The 7,336-nt window shown below is 43.2% G+C and overlaps 1 long non-coding RNA gene across 2 annotated transcripts in view; it reads right to left on the reverse strand.

The window, feature by feature from the left end:
* The window catches only part of LOC133475880 (uncharacterized), a 64,282-nt gene extending 59,368 nt beyond the window's left edge, over window positions 1-4,914 (reverse strand). For both annotated transcript variants that reach the window (XR_009787966.1, XR_009787967.1), the window contains exon 1: window positions 4,731-4,914. This is a non-coding gene — a long non-coding RNA (uncharacterized LOC133475880). The remainder of the gene's footprint in view (window positions 1-4,730) is intronic.
* Between the last annotated feature and the right edge of the window lie 2,422 nt (window positions 4,915-7,336).

The following is a 7,336-nucleotide window of genomic DNA, read 5'->3' on the forward strand; positions in this document are numbered from 1 at the left end:
TCTATGTGCCCTGCGATTGCCTGGCGACCAGTTCAGGGTGTATCCCACCTCCCGCCTGAAGATAGCTGGGATAGGCTCCAGCAGCCAGCAACGCTAGTGAGGATAAGCAGTATAAGAAAATGGATGGATGGATGGATTTCCCACCTCACTCTTCCACTTTCCGCCCTGTGTCGTGCGCACTCTCACTGTTGACAACAAGGCGCTCTAAAGCGGCCACACCAGCGCGAAGCCCCGGCCCGCACACTTGCGAACAAGTCTGGCTTTTTTTTTTTGCCCCCTTTCTCCCCCTCTTTTCTCCTTCTCACGTTTCCACCTTCCTCCCTGTGTCGAGCAAACACTCGCTGCTGACAACAAGGCGCTCTAAAGAAGCCTCATCAGCGCAAAGCCCCAGTCCGCACACTTGCAAACAAATCTGGCTTTTTTTGTTCCTTTCCCCCCCTCATTTCCCTTCCTTGCGTTTCCACCTTTCTCACCATGGGCCGCGCACACTTGCAGCAAATAACGAGGCGCTCTAAAGCAGATAGGGCAGTGGACTATGCAAATGGAAGATGCAGTTTTGGGGTGGAGGCATAGTTAGTTAGCTAATCGCACGTTGCAATTGTGCCAATTGATGTGAACGAAGGCGCTCAACAGCTACAGTGTAGAACGGCAATTCATGCTGTTTTAGCTACGCCCAAAAAAATCTGGAGAAGTGAAATTGAGAATTGAAATTTTCAGCAATTATCTTTGAATGTATAAAATGCATTTAGAAAGAAATCTCTGAATTCACTTTACATGGTCTTTAACTAAATTGTTTTTCAAGAACTGATGTAAAATTAAACTCAATAAAACTACTTTGACTTCTTCGTGTGACATGGGTAGCATTTAAGTGGAAAAGAACAACAACAGCAACGTTCTTACATGTCATATAAGTGTAAAAATAAGTTAACCTTTCACTAGCACGAAGGAGACAGACGTATGAAAAGCGACAAACATGAAGAGGGAAGATTATCCCTTGTGCCTATGAGGAGAGTCTCTGCAAATTAACACTCAGATGTCAACCTGCACTTCTTTGTTCATACAGTATTGTTTATGTTGTCACGTTGGCTGCATTGTGCTGAGAAGCACCACTTGAATTCAATTTCCGGTTCAAGGTACATACCTTCAATATTCCTTCAATATGTTTTGTCCCTCTAAAGTGGATTAAAACGAACACTAACAAAAAAAACAAAGAAAAAGTGAAATTTGTGGAGTTAATCCTATGGAATGGTTAATGTATGTATTTCCTCTACACAATTTGGAGATATTGTTCATTAGACTGGCAAAAATGTTGTCAGTGAGGGGTGAAGTGTCAGTCCTTGTTTTTCAGTGATTAAGTAAATGGGATTGTCCTCACATATTCAGTGGGGAGGGTCCAGAAGAGAGAAAGAAACTACTGATTAGATTAGCTCTCTCCTGCCATTTAGCTGTTTTAGACGTAAAGCAAAGAGGATCGTGAAAGATGATGAAGAAGCCTTGAACAACCGAAACACGGCTGTGAAAGTGACTCAGTCCAGCTGCATCTTCTGAGGCACACTCACACATGCAAAGTGTATGGAAAACACCCTCTGTGGTCTTTATAGATTTGCTAGGCAATACGTTCATTGGCCACAAAACGAGGGACACTTGCACAATGTCAAAAATTCGACCTTTACAAAAATGATAACATTCAGTTTTCATGTATGAATTTAACAGTTAGTTGCTTTGCAAAAACTACACAATCAAAGATCCCATTCAATTTGAAAGCAGTTCAAATTCTATTACATTTTTTTTGTCCTTTATCACTGGTGTGTTAATGGTACACTCCACCCTAGAATCAAAATGGCACCAGTCAGCCATTTGTAACACCTTATGCCATCCTCCTTGAATCACGAGGTAGCATGTTACCTAACCAACACAACCACAATTATCCTCACTTCACCAACTTGTTATCAGTGTTAACAGTTTAACCTCTGGCGTCGGTCCGTGCTCTGAGTACTCTACTGAGTGCATTTGTATTTAACATTGGAAATGTTAGCAGCTTGAGTTGGTGTACAGTATTGGATCTTAGTGGATTGTAAAGACACACAAGGTTTCAAAGGCGTGGAGCAGAAAATTACTGAATTTATGAAGAATCAGTGGGAATTAGCTGGAATTTTGTGGTAATGTTCCGTACTGAATGGTGAAAAATGAATACTTTGTTTTTTTCATAAGCAAACGTGCATTTGACTTGTTTGGCTTTTTACAATATTTGTCAAACACACTATAATCAATGTCCTTCATTGAACAACATGTTGCAGTATTTTTATTTTAGTTATTGTTTTTCTTCAATTGAAGTTCCCTGTTATTATCTTAACATGCGAACTTACGCAGTTATTCCTGTAAATAGGCGATCCATGGAAAGTTTCTTTGAAACTTCTCAAAATTTTGCAATCCCTAGTATAGATAGTGGAGTGTGCGGTGAGTGGACATTTAGATAAGCGCACAATGTTCCGTTCCAGTCAAAACAACACAAGGAACCACTGCAGCCGCTGTGTTCTTATGAATGATTTTACAATGGGCGGCAGTAAAACAACAACAACTATAGGCAGGTGTCACAAGCAGCCGGCAGGCTCTGCCACGATAACAATAACAGCTGTATGAGGACAACACAAGAGCACGTGCTGCACTGCTGTTACCACAAAGTGCACAAACAGAACTCCAACTAGCCTAAAGTGCAAGAAAATGATTCTGAAGGCAACATGTAGAATGTAGTGCACAAAACACACACACTTTTCATACGAGTGATTACACTGTTGTTTTTTAATTGGCTTAGCAGCGCGTGCTTGTTTGATCCCGGTATTATAGAACAGCGTGTTTTCTACCCTGAATGAGCTGATTAAAAATCTCCGCCTGTAAACACGCAGACAGATAGATAACCCCGTTTGATTAATTCACAAACACACGTGTCATAATCCCCGCCCGCTCATTGGCCGACGCCTTGGCACTGTCTCCAAAGCAAAACTGGAATGCCCGGCGTGTGTAGCTCGGCCCCTTTCAGGAAGGAGCTGAGTGTCAACAAAAGCAGCATGTGCAGCATGGTGTGTTCCATCTGACTCTGCGGTAAACAGAGATTGGCTCCAGCCGCTACTATGCAAGATGTTGTTGTGGTGCCTTTAAGGACATCACACTGTTGACCTCATCTTGTCTGACCAAAACAAGGGGAGCAAACATTGAATTATTTAGGTACCGTACACCTACACAATGTCATTAAAAAAATCTTTATTTTTAAAACCATTTTAAAATAAAGAATATATTAGCAAAATATAAAACATATGTAACTTATGTATGAATAATAATAATAATAATAATAATAAAGCCACAATTGAGAAAACGAGTTGTAAAGTTATGTGACTAAAGTAATATTACGCATGTAAATAATTAACTTACAACAAGTCCTTATTTTACTAGAATAGCAAAACTAGAGTCGTAATGTTATGATAATAATGTTGCAATATTATGAGAAAGAAAATATTACAAACAGAGTAGTGCCATATTTTGAGAATAAAGTCATAATGTGAGAAAAAAAATCTGAAAGTTGGGCCAATGAAGCTGTGATGTTAGAAGAATAACTATGCAGTATTATGAAGAAAACGACGTGTAGTTACAAGGATGAAGCCAGTATCTCAAATGAATAACAAAATTAAATTAAACGTTAAAACGTTAAAATTGCAAGAAAAACTGTTAACTTATGAGAAATAAGTCCATATCATACTAGAACAACAAAATTAAACTTGCAAGAATGTCATACTTTTTTTATGACAAAAAAAATCTTAGTTAAGCCAGTAAAGCTGTGATGATACAATAATTGTAATTTTGTGAAAAAAAAGTTATGAGAATAAAGCTGTTATTGTAACATTAGCAAAAATGAAATTCTAATTTTATGAAAATAACATCAGAATATTAATAGGAAAAAGTCGCAAACTTATGAGAATAAAGCTATAATGTTGCACGAATAAAGATGTAATATTATGAGAAAAATAAAGCCAAGTTATTGGGGAAAAAAAAGTCAGAATGTAACATGAAAAAATGAAAAGCCACAAGAATAAAGTTGGTATGTTGCCAGAACAAAGAATATAGACAATCCATAATTCTGCTAATAAAAGTGTTACGAGAATAACGTCATGTTCATTGAGGGGGAAAAGCAAGAAAAAAATGATTTAAAAAAAACTTACATTTAACATAATAAAGCTGTTATGTTTCAAGAAGGCGGCGCGGTGAACGACTGGTTAGCACATTTGCCTCACAGTACTGAGGACCAGGGTTCAAATCCCGGCCTCGCCTGTGTGGAGTTTGCATGTTCTCCCCGTGCCCCGTTTTCTCCGGGCACTCCGGTTTCCTCCCACATGCCAAAAACTTGCGTGCTAGGTTGACTGAAGACTCTAAATTGCCCATAGGTGTGAATGTGAGTGCGAATGGTTGTTTTTTTATATGTGCCCTACGATTGGCTGGCGACCAGTTCAGGGTGTACCCCGCCTCCCGGCCGAAGATAGCTGGGATAGGCTCCAGCACGCCCGCGACCCTTGTGAAGATAAGCGGTCCAGAAAATGGATGGATGGACAACTGTTTCAAGAATAACGTCATAATGTTACAAGAATAAAGTCATAACGTTATCAGGGACAAAAAAAAAACTAAAGTTTGTCTGAGAAAACACGGTGCAGGTGCGTCATGGACTGTGCGGTGGTGACACTGACCTTTGCACCTGTGTCACATCATAACTCCTGCGCGTGTGTTTTCACTCCGGCAGTGCAGCGTTTCCTCTGCACTTAGGGTAACAAAAGTTCAGAAATGTACGCACTTCACAGTGACAGATCTTGTATTGAGCAGGAGAAAATCCTCCTCAGTGGATGACAACAGAAGGAGGGGAGGTGGGCTTGGTGGGGGGCAGTAACAAGGTTATTAAAGATCATAACATCAAATAAACACATGGAAAACATCAGCGGAGTGTCCCTACGCTGAGACACCTATCCCATAGAGCAAGCACGCCAGCGAGCCAATCACAATTTTGTTACCAGCAGCAACAGCTCCTGTTTATCCCTGCCTCGGCCTAATCCTGCGTGCGGATTGGCTGCCGGCGGGAAGGCTGGGAACACTGCCCCCCTTCCCCTCTCTGCCTGCTTTTCCATAGCTACAGATTAAGTAACACCGGCCACAACAAGAAGAGCTTATTTTTGTTTTTCAACACATACGATGAAGCCGCGCAAATACATGGGTTTATTCCGAATATAACGTATTTGGCATAATGGAGCGGAGAAATGTAGATGGCTACACAAAGGGAAAGAGGATGGGAGAAGGGGAGCAGGAAGGGAGGGAGTGGTTAACTTGTACGCCTGTTGCCATGCACACTGTGAGTGTGTTACTAGGTTAAGTATGCTGTGTTGCTAAGAAAAAAAAGCAAGTGCAAGAAAGAGGGGCAATTGCATCAGCCCCTCCTTGCCAAGTCCTTGAAAAACACATCTCGCTCTATGCAAATTGTCTACAGTCACATGATGGAATTTCAACATGATAGGCTGCAACATGAAAAACAAATGTTTCAACAAGTTCTTCCTCGCAAGTCGGACTATTGAGGGTCCTCCGTTTACAGTGGTCCTGATATACAATGTGTCCAAGTTACAAATGCCGCGTCTTGCACTAGTTAGAACTAGTAAGAATGTCATGTCACGGCATAAGAAGCCACGTTGAGTTGCCAACTTACTTGCTTTCTTTTAATTGTTTTATATTTATAGCCTAGAAGTGTTTTTATACAACTATGTACTGTAATTATGACTTTTCTATTCTGTTAGCGCAGTTTTGTCATGAACGGAACAGCGGATAGGACCCAAAAATGCACGACTCCAAAACAAATGGACAGTTTCCAAAAAGAGAGGTTTAATAGACGGGCATAGGTCGGTACACAGGCAGGCAATCCAAGAAAGGCAACAGTATCCAAAAACATGAGGCAAAGACGCAAGGTCGATAATCGGAACAGGGTCAAGCCTTACTGTGAGTCTATGACGTGGAAACAAGGAATGCTGGAACGCGACGACAAGGTACAACGAACTGGCAACGAGAGGGAATGAGACACGAGGTTAAATACAATAGGTAATTAGGGTGAACGAGGCACAGGTGGTGAAGATGCTCACAGGAGCAGGTGTGTGTGAAACAGGGAACACACACACACACATGACAGTACCCCCCCCCCCCCCCTTAACGGCCGACCCCAGACGGCCCTGGGGCCCCTGGATGCGCAACGTGGAAGTCCACAATGAGCGAATCATCCATGATAAACGCAGACGGTACCCATGAACGTTCCTCAGGCCCATAGCCGTCTCAGTCCACCAGATATTGAAACCCCCTCCCCCTCCGACGAGACGACAACAGCCGCTTCACAGAGAAGACAGGGCCCCCATCCACAAACCGGGGGCCAGGAGGGGGCCTGGAAGGCGGGACCAGAGGAGACTCCCGGGCTGGCTTGAGTAGGCTGACGTGAAAAGCAGGGTGGATCCGCATCGACCTTGGGAGCCTTAGCTTCACGGTGACAGGGTTGATGATTTTTGTGATGGGGAAGGGCCCAACGAACCTGGGAGCGAGCTTCTTGGACTCCACCCGGAGTGGAATATGCTTGGTCGAGAGCCAAACTCGATGACCCACTTTGTAGTTCGGGGCCGGTGTCCTCCAACGGTCAGCAGCGGCCTTGTAGGACCGTCCCTGGCGCAGCAGCATCTGGCGGGCTCGCTCCCAGGCCCTCCTGCAGCGTCTCACCAAGGTTAATGCTGCTGGAACTGTGGATTCTGGGGCTATGGCAGGAAACAGAGATGGTTGGTAACCATGCACAACGTGAAAAGGCGATAGACCAGTGGATGCAGAGGGGAGGGAATTCGACCCAAACCAGTTTCTGAGACCAGGATCGCGGATCCTGTGAAGCGAGACATCGGAGCCCCGTCTCCAGGTCCTGGTTCAGCCTCTCGGTTTGGCCGTTGGTTTCAGGATGAAACCCAGATGACAGACTGACGATAGCACCTATGAGATTGCAAAACTCCTTCCAAAATTGCGAAATGAATTGGGGACCCCTATCAGACACCACATTCTTTGGGAAACCATGGAACTTAAAAACCTGATTAATCATTAGCTCGGCAGTGTCTTTAGCTGAGGGGAGTTTTGGAAGTGCAATGAAGTGTGCCATCTTAGAGAACCTGTCAACAATTGTAAAAATGGTGGTATTGCCTTTAGAGGCTGGTAATCCTGTCACAAAGTCTACGGAAATGTCTGACTAAGGACGTTGTGGTATTGGCAGGGGTCGCAACTCCCCAGAAGGACGTTG

Source organism: Phyllopteryx taeniolatus, chromosome 3, assembly GCF_024500385.1.
Source record: "Phyllopteryx taeniolatus isolate TA_2022b chromosome 3, UOR_Ptae_1.2, whole genome shotgun sequence".
NCBI classification, from domain to species: Eukaryota; Metazoa; Chordata; class Actinopteri; order Syngnathiformes; family Syngnathidae; genus Phyllopteryx; species Phyllopteryx taeniolatus.